The 20,921-nt window shown below is 41.3% G+C and overlaps 1 protein-coding gene across 2 annotated transcripts in view; it reads right to left on the bottom strand.

Moving 5' to 3' along the window:
* CLASP1 (cytoplasmic linker associated protein 1) overlaps positions 1-19,543 on the bottom strand; it is a 304,172-nt gene extending 284,629 nt beyond the window's left edge. The window contains exons 1-2 of one of the 2 annotated variants that reach the window (XM_006868737.1): positions 19,453-19,513; positions 7,577-7,583 (exon numbers count right to left, since the gene is read on the bottom strand). The gene's annotated coding sequence lies outside the window, so the exon portion shown is untranslated. Of the gene's footprint in view, positions 1-7,576; positions 7,584-19,452 lie in introns of both variants that reach the window. The other variant, XM_006868736.1, reaches the window with a different exon arrangement.
* Positions 19,544-20,921: the final 1,378 nt, after the last annotated feature.

A 20,921-nucleotide genomic window follows, 5' to 3' on the forward strand; every position in this document is an offset into this window, starting at 1 on the left:
CCCTGTATACAGAGGGGATAGCATTAATACTTGATGTGGAGACTCCTACCCTCTCAGTTGATATTTTGAGCTATGACATCCATAAGTATAAGTTTATCAAATAGTAGCAATTTACACTTGTTTCCTTTTGGGGGCATTCTTGTGAGTCCCATCACATCAGCTGGACGCTTCACTCTCAGCTCCAGCCTTCTGTGGCTATGTCCTTGTCCATGGGTTCAGGAGTCCACAGTTCTCATCACACTTCGGACCCACCAAGCCCTCCTCTTCTCTCTCTCATCCCCAGGTCGATGGAAGTCTCTGGAACGTAGTCAAATTCTGCCTATATCTTCACTGCTGCCTTTCTTCCTCTTCCATTCACCTTGAGACCAACGTGGTCACCAGCAAGCTTACACGCCTGCTCACGTGTCCCCTTTGAGTTTCAGTCTTAGAGGAGGATTTGTCCTGAAGGGACTTGATTGCTCACCATGATGGCTCTCCAACGAACAACTTACTTGTTCTTGTAGTAGCCAATCAGACTGCCATTTTTGCTTTGGATTTTTCCTGATGGTATGTCTCTGAAGAAGTATCTTCTGTTCCTCTAGCTATTCCAGGCTGGTCTGCTTGTCCTTTCCACTGGGAATGTCCTACCTCAGAAGGTTCTGGATGGGGATCAGGATTCCAACAAAGGCTCCGCAGGCAATCTATTTCACTGGGCAAATTCTACAACCCTTTCAGGTATTCCAATCAGTTACAGGCTGAAGATGGGCTTACAAGCTTTCCACAATCATGTTTCCTGATATTCCTTTCCATGCAACTCAAGCGTCTATTTTACAGTAGTAGGCAACAGAAACAAATATTCATAAGACAGTTAAGTACCTTAACATTCTTTCATCTCTTTTACCCATCCAGTCTATGCCTCGATCCCTGTATCACCGAGCCCTGTTGTTCCAAGGTTGAGCATGCATCCCTATTTACCTCTGTTCCACTTAGCCCATGCAAGTCTGACTAAATGTTCTCCTAGCTACCTTGTTCTTCCATCTCCCTTCTTGTGTATTATTGCCCTCCCTAACACCTGAACTATGATGTGTCTATTCCCTACCTTGTGCTCTATTGTCTCCTTGCTCCCCTCCTCCCATCTCCCTCCATCCCACCATAACCAACAAAGAATTTTTTTCTCCCTTTTAGTAGGGGTATCTTTTCTTAAGCGTTTACCATAATGGTCTTGTACAGTATTGTATTTCAAGCAACATAATGTCTTCAAGGTTCAAGAACAGATTTGTTAATAATGCATGACACACTAATGACCAAAGACCAAAAGAGTTGTGGAATGACGTCAAGAACATCTCACAGGAAGAAAGCAAAAGGTCATTAAGAAAGCAAGAAAGAAGGAAAAGATCAAAATGGATGTCAGAAGAGACTCTGAAAACTTACTCTCCAGTGTAGAGATGCTAAAGAAGATGGAAGAAATAAGGAAGTAAAAACTGAACAGAAAATTTCAAAGGGCAGCTCAAGAAGACATAGCTAAATGTTATAATGAAATGTGCAAAGACCAGGAGTTACAGAAGCAACAGGAAGAACACACTCAACATTTCTCAATCTGAAAGAACTAAAACTACTCAAACCTCGACATGCAATACAGAAGGATCCTATGTGCAAATTATTGAATGATGCAGAAAAAAGATGCAAGGAACAGAGAGAGTCAATGTACAAAAATGAAATGGACAATTTAAACCAGTTGAAGAGGTAGCATATGATCACGAGTCAATGGTACTGAAGGAAGTAATTCAAGGTGCAATGAAGGCACTGGCAACACACAAGGCTCAGGGAATTGATGGAATACAAATTGAAATCTTTCACAAACTGATGCAGCACGGGAGACACTCAATCATCCATGCCAAGAAATTTGGCCAAGTGATTAGAAGAGATCCATATTTGTGCCCATTTCAAAGAGTCGTGACCCAGGGTAAACCATCGGACAAAATTATTAGTATCACATGCAAATCAAATTTTGCTATGGATAATTCAAAAACAGCTTCAACAGTACATCAACAGGGAACTGCCAGCGATTCAAGACAAATTCAGACAAGAATCTGGAACAAAGGTATCATTGCTGGTGTCAGATGAGCCTTGGCTTAAAGCAAGGTGGTTGTGTGCTATGGAGTCAGTTCCGACTCACAGCGACCCTGTATAGGGTTTCTGAGGCTATAAATCTCTACAGGAGCAGAAAGCCTCATATTTCTCCTGCAGAACCGCTAGTAATTTTGAACTACTGACTGTGACATTAGCAGCTGAACTCATAACCAATATGCTATCAGAGCTCCTTAGAAAGATGGTTAGCTGTGTTAGCTGTGCTTTATTGATAATAAAGCATAATAAAACTGTACCTCACTGATAGATTTATAAGCTTTCAAATGTGAATTATGATAAAGCGATGGATAATATTGTGAAGAACGGTTACTCCACAACACTTAATTTTGATCATGAGGAACCTGTACAGAGACCAAGAGGCAGTTGTTCAAAAAAATCAGGATGACACTAAAAGGTTTAAAATCACAAAAGGTGTGCATCAGGGTTGCAATCTTTTACCATACTTACTCAATCAGTGAAGAAGGCTCATTAACAATCTACGATATGCAGATGAGATAACCTTGCTTGCTGAAAGCAATGAGGACTTAAAATATTTAATGATGAAGATAAAAGACCACAGCCTTCAGTAGGGGTTGCACCCCGATGTATGAAAAACAAAAACTCTTACCATTGGCCCAATCAATAACATCATGATAAATGGAGAAAAGATTGAAGTTGTCAAATACTTCATTTTGCTTGGATCCACTAACACTCTTCGAAGCAGCAGTCAAGAAATCAAATGATGTATTAATGCATTAGGCAAATCTGCTGCATAAGACCTCTTTAAATTGGTCAAGAGCAAAGATGTCAGTTTGAGGGAAAAGGTGGCCTGACGCAAACAATGATATTTTCAGTCTTATGTGCATGTGAAAGTGTGACAACAAGTGACAAAGACCACAGAATAATTACTACATTTGTGTTAAGGTGTGAAGAATATTAAAAGTACCATGGGCTGCCAGAAGGACAAACAAATCTGTGTTGGAAGAAGTACAACTCTTCTTCTAAGAGTACTCCTTAGAAGCCAGGATGGTGAGACTTACTCTCTCATACCTCGGAAATATTATCAGCCCCTGGAGGACATCATGTTGTTAAAGTGGAGGGTCACTGTAGGATCAGCACTGGACTGAGAAGCACAAGGTCAGTAAGCTAAATCCACCAGCTGCGCCCTGGAAACCCTATCCAGGGTCGCTATGAGTTGGAAGCGACTCAATGGCACTCAACTACAGAAAAAGAGGAAGACCCCCAAAAGAGACTGGCACAGTGGCAGCAGCAATGAGCTCAAGTGTAGCAACAACTGAGAGGATGGCATAGGACCCAGCAATGTCTCATTCTGTTGTGCATACGGCCAACGTGATTCTGAACTGACTCAACAACACCTAACAGGAGCACCTTACGAAGTTCCAAGCAGCAAAGCAGGAACACACTACATATACGTTTATCCCATCTTAGTCACTCTTCGTCACTCTTCAGGTCTGGAACTGAACTTACCCCTGTGGTTCAATTTCCTGCCCAACAACAGAGAGCTGTACAAGGGAAACAATAACACTAGCGACATCATACACCTCAAAAAAAAACAAACGTTTGAGGGCAAGAGGCAGCATGTACCCAAGAACAAACTTCAGGAGTTAACAGAAAAAAAAAGAGTTACAGAAATAAAAAAAATAAAAATAAAAAAAAAACACAGGGAGGAAGTGGGATAAGTGATGTTACACTGAGGGGATTGCAATCAGTGAGATGAAACAAAATGTGCACGAACTGTCAAATGTAAAACTGAGGATCTGTTTTGTAAACCTTGGCCCAATTCACAATTCACAATAAGACGTTAAAATACATCAATGATGGACAAAAGAATATAAATGCGAAGCTCTGGTAGCTCAGTGGGTTATGAGTTGGGCTGCTAATTACAAAGCCAGCAGTTTGACTCTACTAGCCACTCCGAAGGAGAAAGATGAGCCTTTCTGCTCCCTTGGAAGCCCGACATAGGATTGCTGAGAACTGGAAGCAACCTGACAGCACACCTCCACCACCAGCCAAAATGTATGTATGAAATTCCCAGTTCAGTGCCCGCCAAATGGTGGATGTTCCACCTGTGCTGGTTACTGCTACTGTGTCAACAGGACTACGTGCTACCCTTTGACAGATCAAAGACTAAGCAAGACACTGCTTGAGTCAGAACTCCAAGAGATAAACAGAACTTAAACAATACTACCAGAACCTCAAGAAGATTTCAGAATAAGTGTTGATTTTATGCAGTTCTACTTACCCTAGAAACACTGGCTTATTGTTCCAAGAACGATCCCAGCTACTCTTCATTAGCAATGGCACTGCTACACAATTCATTCTCTATATACAAGTCTCAGTTAACATGTCTGAACAACTGTTCATAAGAGTTAGCCTTTACCCAGAGGAAAGACACAATCTGTGAAGAAACAGAGCAGAACATTTAGCTAGAAGGTAGTCCCCAAAGGTCACTCTCAAACTTTAGCAGCCTCAGAATCACTTGGAGAAACTGTAAGGAAATAAATCCATCCACATACAGTCAACTGATCTTTGACAAAGGGCCAAAACATATTAAATAAGCAAGAGATAGTCTCGTGAACAAATGGTGCTGACAAAACTGGAAATGAATTTGCAAAAGAATGAAAAAAAAACAAAAACATATAACAAAAAAAACCCTCAACAGTGATTCAAGAACTAAATGCAACACCTAGAACTATAAAGATCATCAATGGAAAAATAGGGACAAACTTAGGGGCTCTCATACGTGGCATACACACACCATCAAACACTGTAAAAAACACACAAACAATGGAAGACAAAATGGATGACAGGGTTTTACAAAAATTAGAAACTTAGGTGTATCAAACAACTGCACCAACACAGTAAAACAGTGCTCACAGATTGGGGAAAAAAAATTGCAACATATCAGACAAGGAAGTAAATGTAAAATTTATAAATCTAATTTAAAGATGGGTACAGGACATGAACATAAACTTCACCAATGAAGACATTCAGGAAGCCAACAAACATATGAAGAAATAGTCACGATAATTAGCGATTGTTGTTGTTGTTAAGTGTCGTCGAGTTGACTCCAACCCATAGCAACCCTTATTAGGGTTTCCAAGGAGCAGCTGGTTAGCTTGAACCGCCAAACCTTACAGTTCAAATGGCTTTGCAGTCTGGTGCATTCACCCACAGTGCCACACCAGGACTAGCCATTGTTGTTATTATTCTGTGTTGTGGAGTCAGTTCCAATTCATAGCGACCCTGTACAGGGTTTCCGAGGCTGTAAATCTATGGGAGCAGAAAGCCTCACCTTTCTCTCTCAGAACAGCTGCTAGTTTCAAACCACTGACCATGAGATTAGCAGCCCAATTCGTAACCACTATACTACCAGAACTCCTCGTTGTGGCTGTGAAGTGCCATCGAGTCGCGACCCTGTATAGGGCTTCCCAGGAGCAGCTGATGAGCGAGATGCAAATCAAAACAATGACATATCATCTCACTCCAGTATTACAAGTGAAGTTCAAAAAAAACAGCAAACTACAATGCTAGAGACAGTGTAGAGAGACTAGGACCCTGCTACATTGATGGTGGGACTGTAAAATGGTTCAACCACTCCTGAAAATGGTATGACACTTCCTCAGAAAGCTGGAAATAGAAATACCTTATGATCCAGCAATTCCTCTACTTATTACATAGCCATAAGAAATACAAACCAGGACACCAACGGTCATCGAAGAACTATTCACAACAGCAAAAACATGGAGACAGTCATAAGTGCCCATCAATGGAAGACTAGATTAAAAAAAAACTTTAGTACATACACACATGGAATACTGTGCAACCTTGAAGAATAATGACTAATCTGCAAAACACCTCATAACATGATGTACCTGGAGGACATTATGCTGAGTGAAATTAGTCAATCACAAAAGGACAAACATTACATGAGAACATTATTATAAATGCTTAAGAAAAATTTCCATATTAAAAGAAACATTCTCTGATGGTTACCTGGGGAGAGGTAGGGAAGAGTAATTCACAGGTAGACACACATTAGTTTGGGAGATGGGGAAGGCAGTGTACAAGAAGGGGGAAGGCAATGCATAAGAAGAAAAGAGGGTGAGAGATGAACAATAAATATAGGAAGAGGTAGGTCAGTATGCATAGTCTAAATAGGAGAGGTAAATAATGATTTATATCCTGGTGTGGCACTGTGGGTTAATGCACCAGACTGCAAAGCCTTTTGAACTGCAAGGTCGGTGATTCAAGCTCACCAGCTGCTCCTCAGAAACCCTATACAGGGTCACTATGGGTCAGAATCGACCCAAAGGCACTTAACAACAACAGCAACACCTTGGAATAACAGTAGTCTGTGATACAAGGGTCAAGATAATCTGAATGAGTAATGGAGGGGAAAAAAAATATTTAGATGTTTAACTGTCTTTTGGATATTGGCAAAATAAACAGGTAAGTGTGATAGAAATGAATATTAAGAATTATGATTACAGAAAGCTTGTAAGCCATCTTTAGCCTATAACCGACTGGATTTTCTAAAAGGAGAATTAGAATTTGCCTAGAGAAATAGGTTTCTTGCTAAGTCTTTGTAGAGTGTTGGGCCTTAGGTGAAGTCCTGAGCCCCACCCAGAACCTTTTGAGTTGAGACATTTCTACTTGAAAAGACATGCAGACCAACCCAAAACTACTAGAACAGAAGAATCTGAATGAAAAAAGACCTGGAGAAAAAAAAGCTGACTGTTTAGCTATTAGAATATTAAGCACACTGTTTGTTTTGAGAATATCAAAGGCAAGAACAGTCAGCCCATCAGGGAGCCCTTGTAAGACTGAAACTCAAAGGAACCCATGGGCAGTCTAGTATGTTTGATGGTGACCACCTGGGTCCTACTTTTGAGTGGAAGTAGAGGAAATGCAGCAATGAAGACATGAGCTGAGTTTGACCATGTTTCACTGACACCTGTTGACCTTGTGATGAGAGAAAAAAGAGGAAAAGCTGGCTGGTCTTAAGTTTAAAGAGATGTGTGAACTCTCAAGGTCACTGACCTAGCCACTGGGAGCTAAAGCTGAAAGTGAAGCAGTCAGCTGGTCTGAAGTGGAGGGAGATGTGCATGAACTCCCAAACTTGCAGCTGGTACCCATTTGGATAGCTAACCAGAACTCAACCAGAAGAAGGTAACGATGGTGATACTGTGAGCAAGTGTAAATTGCTACAATTTGATGAACTGGACCTTTGCTTTTGGATGCAATTGCTCAAAATTCCAACCAGGATGGAAAGATTCTTCACATCAAGGAACAAGCTTACATTCTCAGAGCACCAGGCTGACAGGGCAATCTAGACATTGGCTATCAATGATGGGGACCCTAAAGGCACAAAGTGGCTGGCTTACAAGCTTTTATGAGTTTGCTAAGTTCCAGAACAAGAGGGTAAGGTAGTATCCTCACTGAATACTTTTCCTCTTCTCCAAATGGATCAAGTGAAAAGGGCTGGGGGATGATGCTGTTAGGGTTTTATGTTACAATTGTGAGTAACTGTTAGCAGGATTAATTGAGATTGTCACACTGTAATTGTAGAAGATGAGTATTTAAAAGGGGGGAGTAATTAATCTTTCATTTCAGGAACAGACGGTCCCAGAACCACCAAGAAGGAAGAGCATGAGTGGAGCATGAGATCCTGTCTACAAAAACGGTGACAGCAGAGATGGTGGCAGAGGTGATGGCATGGATTGGTAGAGCAGCTGCGTTCTCTAGGACCAAGGACTGAGTAAGCCTTTGGCTACAGACAGGAGGCTCCTAGCAGAATATGCCCTTAAGACATTTAGACGTATAAATATTTTTTGTTTTGTATGTGTACATCAAATATTTTTGCTTTGTTCATTTGTGAAATATAAAATGTAAACAGGAATCCACGGGGAGGAAGCAGGATAGCTGTTGTTGCAGGGAGGGGATTATAATCATTGAGAGGAAAAAACATGTATAATTTGTTGAATGTAAAAAGAAAGAAAGAAACTGTTACTAAAGCAGTTTCTGGACTTTCTGATTTAGTACATTTCACACAGGGTCCAGGAGTACAACTGTTTACAGAAACGGTCTGAAGGTGAGCTAAAATGTTAAGATTACATTCTGATGTGAACAAATAGTTCAATGCTGTTATACAAGACAAAGATTCACTTCCCTCCACGCTTAGCTTTGTTAATGCAGGTCAGCACTGGACACTACAGAAGTAAGAGCAAGCACCTCAATAGTCAAGACAGATTTCATCATCTGTTCATATGAAAACCAAAAGAAACAAAAACAACTGCCATGGAATCACTTCCAACTCATAACAATCCGATGTAGCGTTTCTTAGACTGTAAATCTGGATAGGAGCAGACAGCTTCATCTTTTTCCATGGAGCGGCTAGTGGGTTTGAACTGCTGATGTTGCAGTCAGCAGTCAAATGTTTATCCAGCAGCACCACCAGGGCACCTTGTTCGTATGAAAGTTCCTCTTATTGTTAAATGACTTCTTATTATTTAATATAAACACAAAATAAGCAATGAAAGATACTCCAGATCTTATAGTAGCAAAAAAAATTAGTTATGCTATCACAATTCACAATAAAGTTTCTAAATAAAACAAAACAATTCACAATAAATTATATCATCTGAAGTTGGTAAAATTTGCTGAAACTGATAAATCCTTACATTGCTAGAAGTTAAAAACTGGTGTTTTGGTCAGCAATCAGGCACAGTAAGTATCAAGTGTCATAAAAATGATAGTATCTTTCAACCCAATAATCTCATTTCTTTTCATTTATGCTAAGAGAAAAATACCAAAACAAAAAACAAAAACAAAACTATATGCAAAATGATATCCATATATTACTTACACTGAAGACAGTGATGTGCCATCGAGTCAGTTCTGACTCATAATGACCTTGTAGAGTTTCTCAGGCTGCAAATCTCTATGGAGGTAGAAAGTCTCATCGTTCCTCCATGGAGCTCCGAACTGCTGACCTTATAGTTAGTAACCCAATGCCTAAACCACTACACTACCAGGGCTCCTTATGTTGTTGCTATTGTTAAGTGCCGTCGAGTCAGTTTTGATTCATAGCGAACCTGTATAAGATTTCCACAGAGTGGCTGGTGGGTTTGAACTGCTGACCTTGTGGTTAACAGTCTAGTGCTTATCCTACACACACACACAGGAAAAAAAAAAAAAAAGAATGTCTGCATGTGAAAGAACCTCAAATACAACTAAGCTACATGGAAAACTATGCATAAAACATGCAACATTAAAAACTGTTTACCAAAAAGCATGGCTAATGTATGGACAGTCTTAAGGGGTGCTACATGAAGAGGTAATTGCATGTTTTAAGATAGCTGGATATGCTTTTCCCCTCTCACCACTGACTTTCTCTATTATAGATTTATTATTTATTTACTGTCACTACTAAGTACATATATTGTTACATAAAAATGTAATCATTAAAGAACACATCATTTACATTCTTTACTAATATAACTAATATTTATTTAAAGGACTAGACATAAATTTGACTGATTCTGTTGTTCCAACTCATAGTGACCCAAAGTACAACAGAACAAAACACTGCCCTGCCCTGTGCTTTCCTCATAACCATGCTTATGTTGGAGTTCAGGTTGCATGTTCTCTATCATCCTTTTTGCTGGCCATGTTCTTTACCAAGCACGATGCCCTTCTCCAGGACTAGAGATCATCCTGACAACATGTCCAAAGTGCGTGAGACAAAGTCCCATTGTTCTCAGGAGCATTCTGGCTGTACTTCTTCCAAGACAATTCTGTTTGTTCTTCTGGCAGTCCATGGTATCTTTAATATCCTTTACCCACACCATAAGGAGCTATGGTAACATAGTGGTTACGAATCGGGCTGCGAACCTCAGAGTCAGCAGTTCGAAACTACCAGCTGTTCCAGGGGAGAAAGATGAGGCTTTCTGCTCCCCTAAAAATTTACAGCCTCGGAAACCCTGTACAGGGTTGCTATGAGTCGGAACCAATTCCACGGCACATAACAACAACAACCCACACCATAATTCAAATGCAGGTAAGACTATTCAAAATACCATGGCTTGGGTCAGGTGCACCTTAGTCCTCAAAATGACATCTTCACTTTTGAACACTTGAGAAGTCTTTTGCAGAACATTTACCTAATGCTATACTACATTTATTTTTGGTTTTATTTTGGTATTAGAAACAACCTTTTTCTGGCAAAGTGCAGGGTCCTTAAGTAGACGGAAGTAACAGATTGAGAATACAGCCACTTGCACTTCTGTCTTACTTGGTATGGATGGGTGTAAGAATCAAAGCAGTGAACACGGTACTCAGTGCACTTGACTGCAAGGTCCATTTGAACCACAAGGTCAGCAGTTCAAACTCACCAACTGCTCCTCTGAAACCCTATACAGAGTCACTATGAGTTGAAACAAGACAAACAACAAGGAGGTATTTGCAAATTGTCCAACTGGAACCCTATGTCTTGGACTAACTTGAGAGTTCCCTGAAAAACAGTTATAGAGACAAGTAGAAATGGCAAGTGGACCTTGAATGAATTGGACTCACCCCAGTGTGTTATGCTAACAGATAATTACCAATAACAGATAACTAGGGTCGCTATGGGTCGAAACCGACTCAACAACACTTCACAACAACAACTACAGCCAATTCTAGACTGTCTTTTACAAAAAGATAAGCGCTAATAGATACATGAAAGTAAGTCAAAAACTATTGCTAAATAGAAACTTTTATTAAACAAAAATACCAAAACATAAAGTTACTGTTTCTCAACTTATCTTCCATCTAGGCCTATACAATTCTGAAGGCTCTGTTTTTCATCTCTCTAAACCTTCTGTGTCACTGTGGGTTAATGCACTGTACTTCAAAGTTGGTCTGAACCACAAAGTAGGTGGTTCAAGCTCACCAGCCACTACTCAGAAACGCTACATAGGGTCACTATGGGTCGGAACCCACTCGACGGCACTTGACAACAACAACCCTTCCCAGAAAAATCCTGTGCTGATTTACACCACATCAAAATGGCAGTTTAGCATCCTTGAGGGACTCAAACTGTGTTCCTTTTTAAAGTTCTGAGAGTTTAGGGAACAAAGGGGAAATATCAGGGCTGTAGTGTGCCAGGATTTAACTTGCAGGCCTTGGTTTCTCATCAGTACATTAATGGAACAACGATGATATCTTCCCTTGCCTACCTTCAAAGTGCTTTGAAAACAGGTTTTTGGTTTTGGGTTTTTTTTTAATCTGGCTAGTATTATGATGAAGATATTCACATATTTATTTTTATTTATATATGGAGCTCTGGTAGCATAGTGGTTACGAATTGGGCTATGAACCACAAGGTCAGCAGTTCGAAACTACCAGCGGTTCCGCAGGAGAAAGATGAGGCTTTACATATATATATATATATATATATATAGAGAGAGAGAGAGAGAGAGAGAGAGAGAGAGAGAGAGAGAGAGAGAGAGAGAGAGACCAGGTGTGGCGCTGTGGGCTAATGTGTCAGACTGCAAAGTCGTTTGAACTGCAAGGTCAGTGGTTCAAGCTCACCAGCTGCTCCTTGAAAACCCCATATAGGGTCACTATAGGTCAGAATCGAGTTGACAGCACTTAATAACAACAACATATATATGTGTGCGTGTGTGTATGTGTACAAAAAGGTTATATTAAAAACTGATAATAAATGGGGTTACCTCACAAAAAGAGTCTAAAATTAGGGGCTGTGACTTTCCTCTTCTATGAATTATATGAATTATCCTATAGGATAAACTCTGGACTGCTAATCACAAGGTTGGCGGTTCAAACTCAACAGCCACTCCTTGGAAATCCTAAACAGGGTTTGATTCGGAACTGACTTGATGGCAAGTCGGTTTCAACTTTTAGTGACACTGTATAGGACTTCTGAGGAACGGATAGAGTTTGAACCACAGACATGGTGGTCAGTGCTTATCTTATGGTGCCACCCTAGTACTACATTATTATTATCTCCTAATGGATAAAGACTCTCTGAGTAGCCAAACTCAGAGGCACCTCAGAAGACAGGCCTGGCAGTCTGCTTCCAAAAGATCATAGCCTCGAAAACCTAACAACCACCACCTCCATGTATTATCCATCTACTTCATACTGCTGTGGCGCTGTACGTTAATGCGCTGGCCGGCAAAGTCAGTTTGAACTGCACGGTTGGGAGTTCAAGCTCACCAGTCACTCTTTGGAAACCCTATACAGGGTCGCTATGGGTTGGAACAGACTTGACGGAACTTAGCCACCAACAACATCATGCTTGGCACTGTTCTCACATTTTACATGATTATCTCATTTAATCCTTACGATAATCTTCACAACTGTTTTACAGATGAAGACACAAAAACAGAAAGAATAATTGGGCCAAAGACACAGGGCAGAGCCCAAATACACAACAATGCTTGAAAATTGCAGATACAGTTTCCTGTCTTAGAAAACAGCTGTATATGTCATGGTCAGGTTACAGAAAAGTCCTGTGCTGTAATTCAGACACTGGATTTAAAGGACATTGGTGTGATGCTGTCGGATAGCCACTGGGCTGCTAACCGCAAGGTCAGCAGTTCAAATCCACCAGCTGTTCCTCAGAAATCTTATACAGGGTTGCTATGAGTCAGAACTGACTCCATGGCACTTAACAATAAATACAGTTGCCTAAACCTATTATTTATTTATTGGTGTGGTGTTTTGGGCTAATGTATCAGACTGCAAAGTCATTTGAACTGTAACATCAGTGTTTCAAGCTCATCAGCTGCTCCTTGGAAACCCTACACAGGGTCGCTATGGGTCGGAATGGACTCTACGGCACTTAACAACAACAACAACAACAAAACGAGCATGGTGAGAACTACACTAATGCTGTCATTTTAATTTCCCTACTAGACTGTGGGAGTCCTGGTGTGGTGCTGTGGGTTAATGGGCCAAACTACAAAGCCATTTGAACTGCAAGGTCGGCGTTTCAAACTCACCAACTGCTCCTTGGAAACCCTATACAAGGTCGCTATGGGTCGGGATCGACTTGATGGCACTCAACAACAACAACTAGACTGTGAGTCCCAGAAGTATGGGACTACACATGTATGCTTTTCTACTGCACCTACTTCCATCTAGTGACTGATGACTGTGCTAAGAAATAGGAAGGACAATTGCATGGACGTCGTCAATACAGCGCAGGACAGCAACTAACAACAGCGATATCATGTGGAAAAGAAACAGACCAAATCCATGTTACTGCTGAGGCTGTAACTAAGGTTAACAGATAAAATGGAGCAGATTTTCAGAGTCTAAAACTTTTCTGTTAATCAAACCTGTCCAGTAACAGAAATGGCTGCAGTTTAAGGCTGACAATCAGAACTGTAACAGACTTAAGCAAAGTGCTGAACTACGGAACCTCCAGGTGCTCTTGCAAGACTTCAATTGTTTCATTCTAGATTATGATGCTGCTGCTGCATGCTGTGAAGTCAGTTCCAACTCACAGTGACCCTGGAGAGGGTTTCCAAGTCTGCAAATCATTACAGGAGCAGAAAGCCTCTTACTTCTCCCATGAAACAGGTAGTGGATTTGAACTGCTAACTCTGCAGTTAGCAGCCTAACATGTAACCCACTACGCCACTAGGGCTGTGAACCTTAAGGTCAGCGGTTCGAAACTACCAGCCGTTCCGCGGGAGAAAGATGAGGCTTTCTACTCCCGTAAAGATTTACACCCTCGGAAACCCTGTACAGGGTCGCTATGGGTTGGAATTGACTCGACGGCACTTAACAACAACATATATATACATTATACAGGGTTTCCAAGAAACAGCAGGTGGATTTGAATTGCCAACTTTGCAGCTAGCAGTCCTGTGTTTATCCTTTAACACCACACCAGGACTCCACAGTTTCCATTGTTGTCATTATTGCTGTTGTTAAGTGCCACTGAGTCAGTTATATATAACTCATAGCAACCCTGTTTCCAAGGAGCAGCCGGTGAGTTTGAAGCACCAACCTTGAAGTTTGCAGTCCCATGCTTACCCAACAGCGTCAGACCAGGGCTCATTAGTGATGAAAATTGAAGATGCATGAAAATAATTAGCCCCATGGACTAATCAACCACAAGAATTATCAGTCCCCATGATCCTAAGACCAAAAGAACTGGATGGTGACTAGTTACCACTACTAACCTGCTCTGAAAGGGATCATGTTATAAGGTCCTGGAATTCACAAGGAGAAAACATGGAACAAAACTCAAAATCATCAGGAAAAAAAAAAGACCATCAGACAGACACTGGTAAAACCCTCAAGGGTCCTTGGTCACCCTTCAGCTCTAGAACTGATCTCATCTGCACGGCTCAATTTTCAGCCAGGCAATAGATAGGTCTATAGGGGGAATAATAACACAAGTGAGGTTCGCATACCACAGAATGGTCAGCCATTTGAGATCAAAAGGACAGAGTTCAGAATCCCAAAACAAACTTCAGAAGGGTTGGGGAAGAAGGAAGAATAGAAACAGAAAATACAGGGAAGAAGTGGAATGTTGTGGTTGTTAAGTACCCTCGAGTTGGTGCCGACTCATAGCAACCTTGTATAAGGTTTCCAAATAAACAGAAAACACAGAGACAACGTGGGACAGGTGATGTTATATCGAGGGGAATGCAATCAACAAGATGTATATGATTTGTTGAAAGTAAAACTAATTATCTGTAAACCTTTACCCAATTCAGAATAAAAAGTTAAAAAAATAAAACAACAACAACTCATGAGCAGCCATCAAAGGTGCAACTACTGGTTACTGGTCTCATCTAATCTGGAGAAGAGAAGAGCAATAAAAATTAAAGATGGGAAACTGAAGATGGATGGAAACAATCCAATGGCCCACACAAATATCAGTCTCCAGGACGCTAAGACCCGAACTAGATGGTACCCGGCTACCACCACCAAGAGCTCTGAATGGGATCACTTTCAAAGGTCTTGGACAGAGTAGAAAAATATGAAACAAAATTCGAAATCACAAAGCAGAACAGGCTTACTGATCAGATAGAGAACCCCAAGTCTATGGCCTTTGGTCACCTTCAAGTTTAGAACTGAACTCATCCCAAAGTTCAACCATTTGAGATCAAAACGGGCAGTATTTACCCCCAGGACAAAGTTTGGAAGGGTTGAAAAAGAAGGAAAAGCAGAAGCAGGGAGAAGTGAGATAAATGATGTTATACTGAAGGGATTGTAATCAATGAGATGAAACAAGATGTATATCAATTGTTGAATGCAAAACTGATGATATGTGCTGTAAATTTCACCCAATTCACAATAAAAAAGTTAAAAAAAAAAAGGTGAGGTGACTTCCAGCAGGAAAGGAGACAGAAGTCAAAAAAGTATTATGAAAGAAATGTCATCTAAGTGCATTTGAGGTAGACCTTTAAGGATCCATGGGAGAGGAAAGAGAAGGACTACTACAAAAATTTGGATAGGAAAAGCATTCTTTGGGCAGTAATGACAGGAACATAAAAGAGGTAGCCCTGAGGTGGCAAGAAAACAGCTAAAAGCAATCAGTAAATTGCGGTGCAAAAAAGGGCCTCTAGTCAAACAAACAAACATCATTTATGATGCCTCTGCTGACACTGGGTACAGAAAAGTAAGATCATTTCTATAAATTATATTTTAGATACCAAAATCTGTAAACTCTCTATTTTTTAGGAATAGATGCTTCTTTTCTAAGAAACAAGACACTAAACACTGTTTTTACCACCAGCTGCTCCTCAGAAACCCTATAAGGTTTGGGTCGGAACCGACTCAACATCACTCAATAACAACTATGTGAGGAGTCCTGACGTGGTGCTGTAGAATAAGCACTGGACTGCTAATCTAAAGATCCACAGTTCAAACCCACCAGCCATTCCTCAGAAATCTTATTAAGGGTCATCATGGGTTGGAACCAACTTGACAGCGCTTAATACCAAAACTATTTTAATAACCCATAGAGCTCTGAGTCTATATTTGTTGTCATTATTGCTAAACGCAGCCGAGTCTGTTCCAATTCACAGCAACCCTGCAAGGGTTTCCAAGGAGTGACTGGTGGGTTTAAACAGCCAACTTTGCAGTTCGCAGTACAGTGCTTATTCTAAACCACCACACCAGGTCTCTGAGTCTGTATTTATAAACCCTTAAATGATTGTAATATTTGTAAATACTACTATGAAATAAAAAAGTATACCACTTAACATTATGATTTTAAGTGGGAGACTTCTGAGAATGAATGGTGTCTCAGTTATTTTAAGTTTCAGGTCTAAGAAACAATTTCAAGCAACTTTAAAAAAAATCAAGAGACTGACCTACATAAGAAAAGAGAATTAACAAAATATCAAAGTAAAAACTCTAAAAGCAAAAACTAGTGAATTCGGTATGGGTTTCATCTCAACGTAAACAAAACAAAAACCCTCACCACTGGACCAATAAACAACATTCTTATCAACGTTGAAAAGACTGAAGTTGTTAAAGACTTCATTTTTCTTGGATCAACCACAACACTCATGGAAAAAGCAGTAAAAAAAATCAAACGACATATCTCATTAAGCAAATCTGCTCCACAAGACCTTTTTTAAAGTGTTGAAGAGCAAAGATGTCAACTTGAGGACTAAGGTGCGCCTGACCCAAGCCATGGTATTTTCAATAACCTCATATGCAAATTAAAGTTGGACAGTGAATAAAGAAGACAGTAGAAGAATTGATGCACTTGAGTTATGGTGTTGGAGGAGAATATTGAAAGTACTATGGATTGCCAAAAGAACAAACAGATCTGTGTTGGAAAGAGCGCTCCTTGGAGGCCAGGATGGTCAGACTTAGTCTCTCATACTTCGGACATATTGTCAGGAGACATCAGTCACTGGAGAGGGATATCATGTTTGGTAAGGTGTAGAGTAAGAGAAAAAGAGGAAGACGCCCAGTGAGATGGATTAGCAAAGTGGCAACATCAATGGGCTCAAATGTGGCAGCAATTGTGAGGTTAGCCCAGGACCGGGAAGTGTTTCATTCTGTTGTGCATACGATCACTATGAGTTGGTACCCACTCAATGGCACCTAACAACAACATATTTGAATAATAATATTCTCTGGTCAATCATCCCTGTCAAACTATTTTAAGAACTGAAATATTGCTCTATTAAAAAGCAAGTTCCCATCAACTAACTACACTTAAGCAATTCTATCACAATAGTTACTAAAGCCTTACACACCAAGCTTCAGATGTTTGCTTACTATCAGTACAATACATTTACCTATGTTACCTAAGTACAGTTAAGTCTGTGTGTTAATTCCAAACATGACACTAGGCGATCTAGGTCTTCAATTCTAACAAATTCACAGTGTAAACTTAGCAAAAGCCTTGTTCTTCATTTGCAACTTCAACTCTAACATGGAGCTACAATAACACCTCCACCACCTCCAAAGTCTCTTCAAAAGAGTTGTGACTTTGGTTAATCTGAGCAGGGTAAATTTAAATTTTTGGCTGAAAACTCAATAAAAATAAAACTTAAAAAAATCTAAAACACAGCACTACATGTCAGCCAATAATGAATTATGCAAACATATTTCATTAACAACTACTAAAACATTGCAATTACAATTTTACAAAGATGACTAAGCAAAATAGTTCACCAAAATTTAAATCTGTCTTAGCAAATGGGGAAAATAAACATTCAGGTCCCGTTATTTTTATCTAGATGGTCTCTGCATCAATGTTTCTATTCTCCCACGGGCTTGATGAGCAGAGTTCAACATCCATGATCCCTCATCACATCAGGTGCCAGTAAATGTCACAAATCACAACAATGAAAATAATATTTTTAAGGCCACAAATGATACCAGACTGCGGCAGCTTAATAAGCAAATGGTAGCACACAATTCTCTCCGGACCCTTTGGTATCATTGCCTCAGAAAGGGCTAGAGAACCTCAACCTCATATTGCCACATTTCAGAATTCATGTATCAGGTTTAAAGAGCTCACGGGTCCTATCTGAAACCAAATGGTCAACAATTACTCTAAAATAAGATGAGAGGGCAAGGGGACAGGGAATTTTCATTACTGGAAATGTACATCCAGAAAGAAATGAATAAGAATGATGACACATTGGAAAAATGTAACCAATGTCACTGAACAATCTGTGTGCTAATTGTTAAATGAAAATCTAACTTGCTGGGTAACCGTTCACCAAAAACACACACACACAAATAAATGTTTTTAAATCATGGGTTCTATGAATGGTCCGGGAGAAAGATGTGGCTTTCTGCTCCCGTTAAGATTTACAGCCTCGGAAACCCAGTACAGGGTCGCTATAAGTCGAAACCGACTCCACAGCACATAACAACAATGAATGGTCACTATTTAATAAACGAACCTCATTACACAGGGTCATAAACTCACTCTATTGCAACACGAGGTGCTGTAAGGCTGTCTCCACTTAGGATGTTTAAAAATACTAGAAAAACACCATAACTATTTTAAATATATTATGCAGTTAGTCAGACTCTGGAATCCTCAACAGCTCAGAAAATGGAAAGTCGAATTTGATTAGCTCCACTGTACCCAACCAGGCTAATGTGAAGATCATACACACATCTTTCTCAGAGCGCCTCCGCCAACACTAAAGAACAACAAAGGCAAGTTGAAGAAGCTGTACAAGGCTTCATTCAACACTTCCCCAGTTTCGGGAAGAAGCTCTCGGAAGGCCCCGAGGACGAAGGGGACCCTCCACATCCCGCCCGAGTGCTGCTCCGCACAGCGCCTCTCGCTCAGCTTTTGTCTGGCCCGGCTGGGAGCCACCGCCGCCCGCCTCCTCAACACCCCTTCCCTCTGGATCTTTCTCCACACCCGTCACTCGCCGAAGACTAGTTGGGGGTTTTTCCCCCTCGCTCCCTCTCCTCGTAGTCCCCAGCTTATTTCAAACACGACTCGGGATCCGCCGGCTTCTCCCAACCGGCAGAGAAGAGTAGGGGCTGGGGTGGGGTCTGGGAGCAGGAGAAGGGCACACAAAGCCAGCTGACCCCACAGCCGCCACCCACCCCCACCCCTGCAAGGCAGCCTGGGATCAGCGACCTACTGGTTGGATAAACAACCTTCCATCTAGATCCTCGCCCTAGTTCCCACCTAAGAGCCACCCCCTCCCCCCAAAGTGCACCCAGGAGCCGATGACAGCGCTGGACATCTCCCTACCCAGACCCGGGGCCTAAACTGCAGGGGAGGGGGCAGGGACCTCAAGAGGCTCAGTCCTAAATCCCAGCGCCCTAACCGGATACTTACAGCCGTACGATCACTACTGTTGCCGCTGCGCACAAGGCAGCCGCCGCCTTCTCCTCCACCCCAATGAGGTTAAGCGCTCGGTGCGGGGGGTTAAAAAAAAAAAAAAAAAAAGAGGCCGAGAGCGCCTGCGCACTACGATCTCCCTTTTTCCCCTTACCGCCACCGACCCGGTTTGACCATAGAGAGTGTAAACCGAGACCAGAGAGGTGACTGTCTCTCTATAGTAAAGTCCCGCGCAGGCGCCAGCCTGGCTGCGTTGAGCTTTGGGAGCTGAAAACCCCAAACGTTTTTTACCTCTACGGGGAACGCTAATTGGCCCTGATAGGGACCCTTACAAGAAAAAATTTAAGGAAGGCGTGGCCAAGTGTAGCTGGCCCCTTGGGGATCTGCGGCAAAACTCTGATTATATGTGGAGGAGCGATCTCAATAGTTACAGCAATAGAAAAGCTGGGAGTATGGTAAGAAAAGCTAGGAAGAATTACGAAAGCCTGACTAAAAGTCTTCCGGCCGGGACTTCCTTTAGCCGAAGTCTAATACCTGAAGGAAACGGCCTTTTACTTCTGGGTTATTGACAACCCGCTCTCCACCTGGCGGTTTGATAAAGGAAATTTTGCCCTGCGTCTTCCCGTAGTAGGGCTGTGCCTCCGCTCTTCCCTATCGAGCTGGCGCGAATGGTTTTTCCGGAAGCACAATTTTTTTAACGATTTCTTTGCCCTTTTAGGGTGGGAGCCGCCCTGAGAAAGCTTCAGAAACCCTTGAGACTTCCAAACAAAGTCCCCTTTCTTACTTGCGCATCTCCAAGAATAATGCAGCAGCAGTGGAGTCCCGGTGTGGCCCTGTAGGATAATGCGCTAGATCACAAGGTCGGTTTGAACCACAAGGTCGGTGGTTCAAACTCACCAGTCGCTCCTCAGAAACCCTGTTCAGGGTCGGAATCGACTCAACGGCACCTAATAAAACAGTTTTCCCCTTACACGTTATTCTAGGATAATACTAGGGGACTTCAATGAAATTCCTGGAAAAATTCCATTATCTTTTCCTTACATTTTAACCCCGAACTTTTTTAAACCCTGTGGTGTGTAGTTTAAGCGCTGGATCGCAAGATCGGGGGTTCAAACCCACCAACCTCTCCTTGAAAATCCTATTCAGGGTCGCTGTGAGTGGGAGCCACCTCGTTGGCACTTAACAACAACAAAGTATATAAGGTAGTTTTTTGGGTTTTTCAGATTACAGGGAAACCTGAACGATCCACGTTTTTGCTGTCAAAGTGTCTGGCTTGGGGCATTTTGAGGTTAAAAGTTTTTGATAAGAGCTTATGTTACTGCCTGTTAGAAATTAAAGTTCAGGAAAATGAAGCAAAGGTTACTCTCAACAGTTATATGCATATAAGGAAACCATTCTGACTTCAAAGCAAATGGCTCAAAGTAAGCCAGTTACAGTAAAAAGAAGAGGGATAATAGAAGATCAATCTTAGCGAGATTGA

Source organism: Chrysochloris asiatica, unplaced genomic scaffold (assembly GCF_000296735.1).
Source record: "Chrysochloris asiatica unplaced genomic scaffold, ChrAsi1.0 scaffold00123, whole genome shotgun sequence".
NCBI lineage: Eukaryota > Metazoa > Chordata > Mammalia > Afrosoricida > Chrysochloridae > Chrysochloris > Chrysochloris asiatica.